Here is a 10,031-nt window from a genome sequence, read left to right as displayed (position 1 = left end):
AGGAAGTAATCAAGGTTAAATGAGGTCTTAAGGGTGGGGAGAGGAAAGGGTGTGGTCCTGTTGCTGGAGGGGAAGGCCGAGGCTGTTTGAGTTCCCCAAGTTCCTGGCCTGGGATGGCACCGACCTCAGCATCAAGAAGATCTCAGGGGTTTTCCTAGAATCCAAGGTCTGCTTTCCTAAGCTCTTAACGCTTAGGGAGCGAAGAGCAGAGCTAACCTTTATAAACGATACTCTCAGCATAGGCTCGCGTCGCCTCCTCCACCCTCAACCAATTCTCCCCAGAAACTAAAAAGGAAATGGAGGACAGAGGATGATTAAACAGTAGAAACCAGCTGAGGCAGGCCTGCGGCCTCAAGCTGATTCTATAGAACATGGAGTCAACAAGGACAACTGGCCCACCATGACCTCTTACCTCTGGCTACCCTGCCCTCTACTAGGCACCGGGAATTTATGGATGGTGTTCACAGGACTGTACTGCCGCGCCTTGACGTGACTCAGCTTTGCTCTTAGCTTCCAGGGGTTTTTTCCTTTTCTTTTTTTTCTCTTTCTTTCTTTTTTTTTTTTTTATTTTCCACCCTCTGCTAAATGAAAAACCATCTTCCTAAATCTCCAGTTCAAATTTCCAAAAGAGAGGATCTAATTTGATTTTCAAACCCCCGTTTTGAAGGATGCTTTAATGCAGGGTGTCTTGACGATCCTGCCGGCTGTAGGCAGGCTGTTTTGGGCTCCCTGGCCTTCACCTGTGCATGGGGGCCTCTCCCTCGAAGCAGGAGGTAAGCATCCAGGCATGGGGTGGCGGGGGATGAGCCTGCCCTGCCTATAACGGGGTGAGATGCTTTCAGCTGCAAGTCACAGAATATCCGAATACAAGGAACCTAAATACTGAGAGATTATTTTTCTCCCCTAACAAGAAGCTTGCANAAACCCCCGTTTTGAAGGATGCTTTAATGCAGGGTGTCTTGACGATCCTGCCGGCTGTAGGCAGGCTGTTTTGGGCTCCCTGGCCTTCACCTGTGCATGGGGGCCTCTCCCTCGAAGCAGGAGGTAAGCATCCAGGCATGGGGTGGCGGGGGATGAGCCTGCCCTGCCTATAACGGGGTGAGATGCTTTCAGCTGCAAGTCACAGAATATCCGAATACAAGGAACCTAAATACTGAGAGATTATTTTTCTCCCCTAACAAGAAGCTTGCAGGGAGTGGTCCTAGAGCTCAGAGGCTCGGCGACCCCATGGAGGACCGGGCTCTTCACATCTTTCCTCTCTGCCAGGTGGCTGGACAGTAGTTGAATCGGTTCAATGAATACAGCACACGTTAAGATTCCCCCAGGGGCCCCCAGGGGGCATCTTTACATCTCACTGACAAAGGGGGTCAGAGCGCCACCTCTAGCTTCAAGAGAGGCAGCAAGAGCGAGCAGCTGTCATCTGCGTCCACAGGGGCCAGTGGATGCCGATGACACGTACAGGGTGGCACATTGCGTAGGCAAGTGTCTGCTCTCACAAGGAAACAGGCAACACCAACAGGGCTGTAAGTGCGAGAAGAATTTGCTAAGACACTATTTTGGATAAGTTACATAACCTCTTTGAGGCTCGGATTCTTAAATGGAAAACGAGAATAATATGTACAGCACGGAGCTGTTGTAGAGATTAATGGGAAATAATTCACATTATTGTCCTGTGTAAGAGAGTCCCTGCTTCTATCCCTGGCATGCAGCAAATCCACATTTGCTTCATCCTCCCCGTTACCGACAGCGGAAATACTCCATAAATACTTGATAACCAGATACAGCGCCGCTTACCTGAACATTACCCTCTTGAATTTTGTTGGCTGTTTGTTGTGAAAAAAAAAAATCAATTTGACATGCAAAGTGAAAGTAAACATCAAAAAATGCAAAGGCTGGCATGTGAGGAATTAATTTAAAATGCAGTCATGCCTCATTGTATTTACCAGAAAGCTCAGTAACTACATTTAAACATCTAACACATTTCCCCTACATCATCTGATTATCCATTGTCACTCTCCCTCAGCACGGAACCTCTGAATAATCTTCCATTCCTTCCTGCAACTGGCTCATGGCTGAGGTGTTGGGGATTTTTGTTGTTATTTTAAAATTTTGTGTCTGTTTAGTGTGGCTTTTTCCCGTCTACTGTAGAGTCTCTGGGACAGGCTGGGGCTCTCTCTCATCTGAAATAAGTCAGAGTAACGCAGTTTTGCCTGCAGACGCTGCTCCTTACAAGAGGTTCAAGACATCGTGGTGAAATCCGTTTTTCCCACCTGTATCTTTGACAGCATAATCGGTGGATGCTTCCGCAGTGGATTCAATTTATTCACATTTGATTTCAAGACTCTTTATCAAATTATCCTAATTATATCACTTCCCAGATCCTTTCCCTGCCAATTATGCAAAAGGCATGTGGTTTCCTTCTTTCCCTTTCAACATGTCATCAGAGGCTCCTGCTGTCTACCCAAGACTCAAGCATTCTTCTTTTTATTCAAAATTCATCTCGGGGTGCCTGGCTGGCGCAGTCGGTTAAGTGTCCGACTCTTGATTTCAGCTCATGTCATGGTCTCAGGGTTGTTGACATTGAGCCCGGCGTCAGCGTCCACACTCGGGGGGGGGGGGCTCTGCTTCCTCTCTCTCTCTCTATCCCTTTCCCCACCCAAAAAGTCATCTTAAAGCCCATCTCCTCCCCCTCTCCTCCAGAAAACTCTTACCAGCTAAGTGTGATGTTGTACTTGTTTCCTAGGGATGCCATAACAAATGACTATAAACTTACCTGGTAGCTTAGAACGACACAAGTTTATTCTCTCACAGTGCTAGAGGGCAGCAATCCCAAATCAAGGTGTCATCAGAGCCACACTCCTTCTGAAGGCTCTAGGGGAGAATCCTTCCTAGACTCTTCCAGCTTCTGGTGTTTCCATGCCATGGCATTCGTCGGTGTGGGACTGTGTAATCCCAGTCTCTGCCCCCATCTTATGTCCTATGCGCCCATGTCCTCCTCTTCTCTCGAATCTCCCTTTGCCTCACATTCAGAAGGACCTGTCACTGGACTTCGGGCCCACCTGAGTAATCCAGGATGATCTCATCTTGAGATCCGTAAATTAATTACCTCTGCAAAGAACGTTTTTCCAAATAAGGGTAAAGTCACAGGTTCAGGGGCAAATTTTATGTTACGTACATTTTACCGCAGTTGCAATTTTTTAATAAAAAAATAGAAAGACAGCCTGTTCCCTAAGGTCGAGCTTCGTCGCCTGAGGAGTATACTCCTGAGAGTGTAGCCATTTGCTTGTATTCCCCTGTGGGACTCGGGGTCAAGGGGGACTGACACAAATACACTCGTCTCCTGCTTCTTACTGTGCCGTGAGACAAAATTCTTTGTCTCTGAACTAGGAAGCTCGTGTCTTCTAGTAGCAATAAAACTGTAACAAGCACACCTGTTGGCTTGCAAGCCAGGGAACATCGCAGACTACTCATAGTTCTAGACACATAACTGTTGCATGTCACTGTTATCAAATGGACATAAAACCGTGTGTGCTGAATCACAGAGCCCATGCTCCAGCCCTGGGACATTCTGCTTCCTAGTCCTTGCACACAGCTCTTGGAAAATTGTGCCCGTAATTCCTGGGGAAGACCACAGTGGTAGAAGGAAGCTAAAGTTAAATTCAACTCAACAAAATTTCATTATTTGCCTGCTGTCTGCCAGGCCCCCTATAAGACACTGACAATGAATCTCATTCTCAAGGAGCCCGTTGTCCAGGGGAGGTGCAGACACGGGACAATATTAAAGTGCGATAATCACAATATATACCAAGTCCAGAGGCAGCATGGTAGAGAGCGACAACTCTGGGCCAGAATCGACAGCACTCATGCTCTCGGTCATTACCTTACATACGTTTCCTGAGAAAGGCTTGTTTATTTTGGCATGTGATTGCTAAATTATGAACGCAAAAATGTATCATCTTTATAAATAAAAGAAAAATGAACTTTGGCCCTACACTATCTATCCAGTGATGCCCTGGTGGACAAAAGTTTGGATATAGTCAAGGAATTTGGCAAGCAGCATGGTTTCAAGAGAGTTCAGGCACCGTGCAGCTCAGGCTATCACACCATCTCGGCATCCTCTGGTACTCATTGCCCTCAAGTCCCACCTCGTCCTCCAGGGGCAAGATGGACTCACCGGCCAAGAAGTCCCATAATGCAGCCTGTCTGCAGGATTCTCTGTGGTCCTGCCCTACTGGCTTGAGCAAGTATGAACACTTTTCAGCTGAACACTAAGTAGCTGGAGTGTGCAACGCTCACAGAGTGCCCATCGGAAATGCGTCTCAAGTTCAATTTCCAAAGGTACAGCACATGCATAGGTTCCTACACAATTAGTAATGGAATCACTTAAAAAAGAAAAAAAGATGAAGCCAAAGAGGAGTCAGCTATGAGGAACAGAGAGTACAAAGCACACACAATAGGCAGGGCTTGGGGCACATAGAGTGGAAAATGTAAACTACTGATCTGGCAAGAGTCTCTTTCAAACATACCCTGATATACGGTCGGTAACCACAACTGATCAGAAGGAATGAGTCGGTCTTCAAGGTTGCAAGTTCTGGTCTTTGTATATTCCTTCCAATTCTGCTTGCAAACGAGCGCTTCTTTCCTTAGCTCATTTCTTTCTTGCTGAACCCTGTCACATGCAGTTAGGAGTAACCAACTGACAGTTTGAATATTCTGCCTTGAAATGTTCTTTCTTGACTCTAAGGTATATTAGATATATTTCAATCTCATAAATTGCTAAGGACAAGAATTTTACCCAAGTGTTTGGATACTGTGTAACATGGGACACCATATTTTTTTAGCCTTTTATGGTTTCATTACCACATTTCCAATCTCTACCTGCTGCCTTATCGTAAAGCCAAGAGCACACATTTAGTATGGCAACATCGTGTTTACATTCCAATTTCTGTGTCAGTTACCAATTGTCGCATAACAAAACACCACAAAATTTAGCGTCTGGAAACAACATCACTTATTATGTCTCTCAAATCTACAGGTCTGCTGGGTGGTTCTGCTCATCTAGGCTGAGCTCAGCTGATCTTTGCTGGGATTGTGAGTGCATCTATAGTCAGAAGGCAGGTGAACTGGAGGTTGGCTGGTCCTAGGATGGCCTTGTCTGGAAGACCCCTAATCAGTAGAGTCTCTTATTCTTCTAGGAGGCTATCTAGCTTTGTCTTTGTTGCAGTGGCAGGATTCTGGGGGAAAGATTGAGAGACAAGAGGAATCACACAAAGCCTTTTGAGGCAAGCCTTGAATCTGACACACCATCACTTCCATGCATTCAAATGGCCAAAGCAGGTCAAAAAGCCAACCTAAATTCAAGGGCTCTTGCTGGAAAGAAATGCAAAGTCATATTGCAAAGGATATGAATACAGCGAGAGATTAAGGATTGGGTCCACTTTTGGTTTTTTTAAGATTTATGTATTTATTTGAGACAGAGAGAGCGAGCCCAGGGGGAGGGACAGAGGGAGAGGGAGAGAGAAACCCAAGCATTCTCCCTGCCGAGCATGGAACCCGACACAGGGCTCAATCCCATAACCCTGAGATCACAACCTGAGCCAACACCAAGAGTCAAACACTTAACCAACTGAGCCACCCAGGTGCCCCTTGGGTCCATTTTCTTAACCAATCTAACACAATGTGCCTACATTGAAAAAAAAAATCTTGCCAGTAACTGGGTATACATAAATCCAAAGGTACATGTTTTTCTGTAATCATAGAAAATACACTTCCATTACCTCCTCAAATGTTGTGTTCCGCATCTTCTCCCTCTGGAACTCATCCTTTCATTCTGGAACTTTTGTCAGATGAATGCTAAACCTTTTTGTTCTATCACCTATGTTTCTTGACTTCTCTAAATTTTTCATCTTTTTATTTCTCTGAACTGCTTTCTGGGTTATTTCTCAGGTCTATCTTCCTATTCATTATATCTCTTTTCAGCTGTATCAATAATTTACTATCCTCTGAAGAAATGGAAAACAGTAGGTTGGGTCCTCCATGTACTACCCTTCCAAAATGAACCTTTAGATTTAAAGTATAAAAATTTATTTTTTTATTTTAGAAAGAGAGAGAACAAGAGAGTAGGGGGAGAGGCAAAGGGACATGGAGAGAGAGAATCTCAAGCAGACTCCATGCTAAGTACAGAGCCCAAATTGGATCTTGATCTCACAACCCTGAGATCATGACCTGAGATGAAATCAAGAGTCAGATGCTCAACCAGCTGAACCATGCAGGTGCCCCTAGATTTTGAGTATAAATAACATGAGCTTCTTGGATTTTTTTCCTTTAGAATCCTATAGTCAAATTCTCTTCATTGCCTCTTTCTGTAATCTTATCACCTTTCTCCCCATTTTTTCTTCATCTTATAGTATTTAGAGATGAAAATAAGAGACAATATTCAAATCGATCTTGAGGTTAAGTACTATGTAGTATTACTTTAAAGCTAATGTGTAATATTCTTCCAACGATTGACTTATGTAAGAATATTTTCATTGTAATTAAGGCATCACCTCACGTTACCTAATGGACAACAATAACTACATGTCGTCTATCCTTGTAATATATGTGGCTCTAAAATTTTTATTATTGTTTTGTTCTTTAAAAATGTACTTTGTAGGGGCGCCTGGGTGGCACAGCAGTTAAGCGTCTGCCTACGGCTCAGGGCGTGATCCCAGCGTTATGGGATCGAGCCCCACATCAGGCTCCTCCGCTATGAGCCTGCTTCTTCCTCTCCCACTCCCCCTGTTTGTGTTCCCTCTCTCGCTGGCTGTCTCTATCTCTGTCAAGTAAATAAATAAAATCTTTTTTAAAAATGTACTTTGTAAGCAGAAACAAGGATTATATATAAATCTCTGGTTATATCAAGAAGTTATAACACCTCACACCCATAGAATGGCTTACATCAAAAATCAGAAAATACCAAGTGTTGATGAGAACGTAGAGAAATCCCAACCCTAGTGCACTGTTGGTAGGAATGTAAAATGGCACAGCCACTATGGGATACACTATGACACTTCCTCAAAAAAAAAAAGTAAAAATGAAATTACCATATGATTCAGTAATTCTACATTTGGGTATATATCCAAAAGAACTGAAAGCAGGGATTCAAAACGATATTTTTCATCCACATTCATATCAGCATTATTCACAACAGCAAGAAGTGGAACCAACCCAACTGTTGATGGAAGGGTAAATGGATAAACAAAATGTTTATATCCATACAACGGGATATTATTCAGCCTTAAGAAGGAAATTCTGACCCATGCTACAACATAAATGAACCCTGAGGACATTATGCTAAGTGAAGCCACTCTCAAAAAGACAAATACTGCACGATTCCATTTGTATGAGGTACGTGGAGTAGTCAAGTTCATAGAGGCAGAAAGCAGAATACTAGCTGTCAGAGGGGGAAATAGGGAGTTTTCTGGACTTTTTTTTTTTTTAAGATTTATTTATTTGAGACAGAGAGAGAGGTCAGAAGCATGCACGCACATGCAGGAGCACATACACAGGCCCACGAGAGCAGGGGGAGGAACAGAGGGAGAGGGAGAGAATCTCAAGCAGACTCCCCACTGAGGGTGGAGCCCAACTCGGGCTCCATCATAGGACCCTGAGATCATGACTTGAGCCGAAATCAAGAGTTGGATGCTTCACCTAGGCGCCCCAGAAATGGGGAGTTGTTTAATGGGTACAATTTTAGTTTTGCAGGTTGAAAGAACTCTGGAGATTGGCTGCACAACAATTCCATTACACTTAACACTATGGAATTATACACTTAGATATGGCTAAGATGGTCTATTTTTTATTACGTGTATTTTACCACCATTTTTTAAAAAAACCAAAAAGTTAAAATAGTTTAAATAAAATAAAACCAATTATACCTTAGGGTCTTACACCTATAATAGGAGATGAGTAGGCAGGATAGAAGATCCTCCAGGACCTCTTTAACACAGTGGGAGCTACTCTATCGTACTCTCTTTCCCTTGGATCTGAGATTCTAGAAGATGCCACTTGGTTCCAATTCCCCAAACTCTGGCATTAAATCAGGGAAGGAAGCAAACATTTTTAGAAACAGTGAGTTTCTGTACATGACAATAGGATTTAGGAATCTCCAGGGTTATCTGCAAACTTTGCCCTCCTTCAACTGATTAACAATGACAAACATTGGTTATATAAAACCTCAGTCCTGTACTGAACAGACGTCTGGGCCAACTCCTTTCCATTCTGGGGAACAGATGTTCCCTGTTTGTCATTGTTTTCTAGTGTTAAACTAGTTTTTGATGCCCTCATTTTATTTCTGCAGGAATATTTGTTTTCTTATTCTTTTTTTTTTTTGAGAGGTTTTTATTCAAAGGTTCTCACAAATTCAAATAAATAAGTTTGCTTTGTATTTTTAAAATCTTTTCAAGAACGCTTCTGATCAGAGAGTGACTGAGCAGATGAACTTGCTCCTGGTCCTGATCCTGCTGGTGACCCAACTAGGTTACAGTTATCCGACTGTTCGTGTTCACAGACGAGAGCTGCAGGAGGCTCTCTGATCTGTCTTTGCCTTTATTCTAAAGTTTGAAGCCAGAGGCCACAAGTGACTTTCTGTCTCAGAAATAGTTGCAATTGTGAAAGATAGTATTGTATTCCCTTCATGTGTTGGCCCCATTTTGCACTTCTTACAGAACTTTAGCAGGCTGGACACCGTCCGTCATAAAGGGCTGATGGGCTTTGAAATCGCTCTGCAATTTTGTCTTTATATACTCTACCTCATTGCATTTTAAGGGCATAGTCTTCCCTTGTGCGGGGTAAAAAGGCACAAAATGCTCCCAATACCTTCTTCTTCTTCTTTTTCTTTTTTAGATTTTATTATTTATTTTTTCGACAGAGACAGCCAGCGAGAGAGGGAACACAAGCAGGAGGAGTGGGAGAGGAAGAAGCAGGCTCATAGCAGAGGAGCCTGATGTGGGGCTCGATCCCACAACGCCGGGATCACGCCCTGAGCCAAAGGCAGACGCTTAACCGCCGTGCCACCCAGGCGCCCCCCAATACCTTCTGCAAAAAACGAACCCACACGAAAAATTTCAGTTGGGTTTTTAAAGTCACATTTTGCTCGTTGAGCAGTTTCTGGTAACTATCTTTCCACTGACTTTGTAAACCTTTGGCAGGACTTTGGAACACCAACTGTTACAGGAAACCAAAGGAAGGACTGCTGTGTACAGAATGCAACAGTAAATAAGAGCCTGAACTTGACCTGCCTTTTATTTGGCAATCCATGCGAGTCCTTTCCCTCCTCCGTTCACGGGGCGACACACGGTTTCAGCCAGAAGACCATCTACTTTTGCTTACAGGTGTAGGTCATGACTTTCACAGAGCCAAGCCCAAGTGTCCTACCTGACACTGTCCAATCCCCCAGGGTCATGGGTAACGTTACCCCAGTCCCCCTCAGATGGTTGTTCTGCTCTGAGCTGGTTGCCTGTGATGTCCACGGAAAACAGGAAAGCTCAGGATTTTTCTCTCTTAAAGAGTTTTAGGGCTGCCAGTCTGGTTGGAATGGGGAAGTGGGGAGGTGAAAAGCACTGTTTTGACTTTGACTTTGATTTTATAGTGTATTGGAAAGATAGATACAAGAAATGGAATTTTTAGAGTGTCTGTGTATGTGTGGGAGGCTTCTAGAAATCACGGGCCTTGGCACGCCCACTCTTGAGTAAAAGATCCCTGCAAGGGTTAAAAGCGCTTCCTAACCTGTAGAGGTGTAAAATCGCGTGGCCTGTGTTCCAAAATGAAGACTTAAGGATTTGAAGACTGTCTGTGGCGGCTTTCAGAGACCAGCAACGGGGCCGAGGCGCGGTGCAGGCTCGGGTGGCAGGGCTCGGGTGGCAGGGCTCGGCCCCAGCGCCCGTCCCCCAGGCTGGCGACCACTCCGCACTGCTCCTCACCCTCCCCTCCCCTGCACGGCCCCTCCCCCCACCCCCAGGAGCCGCGCGGCGCGCCCACCCCTCCCGGCC

This window comes from Ailuropoda melanoleuca, chromosome 15 (genome assembly GCF_002007445.2).
Source record: "Ailuropoda melanoleuca isolate Jingjing chromosome 15, ASM200744v2, whole genome shotgun sequence".
Classification (NCBI taxonomy): domain Eukaryota; kingdom Metazoa; phylum Chordata; class Mammalia; order Carnivora; family Ursidae; genus Ailuropoda; species Ailuropoda melanoleuca.
This window is presented reverse-complemented; position numbering follows the sequence as displayed.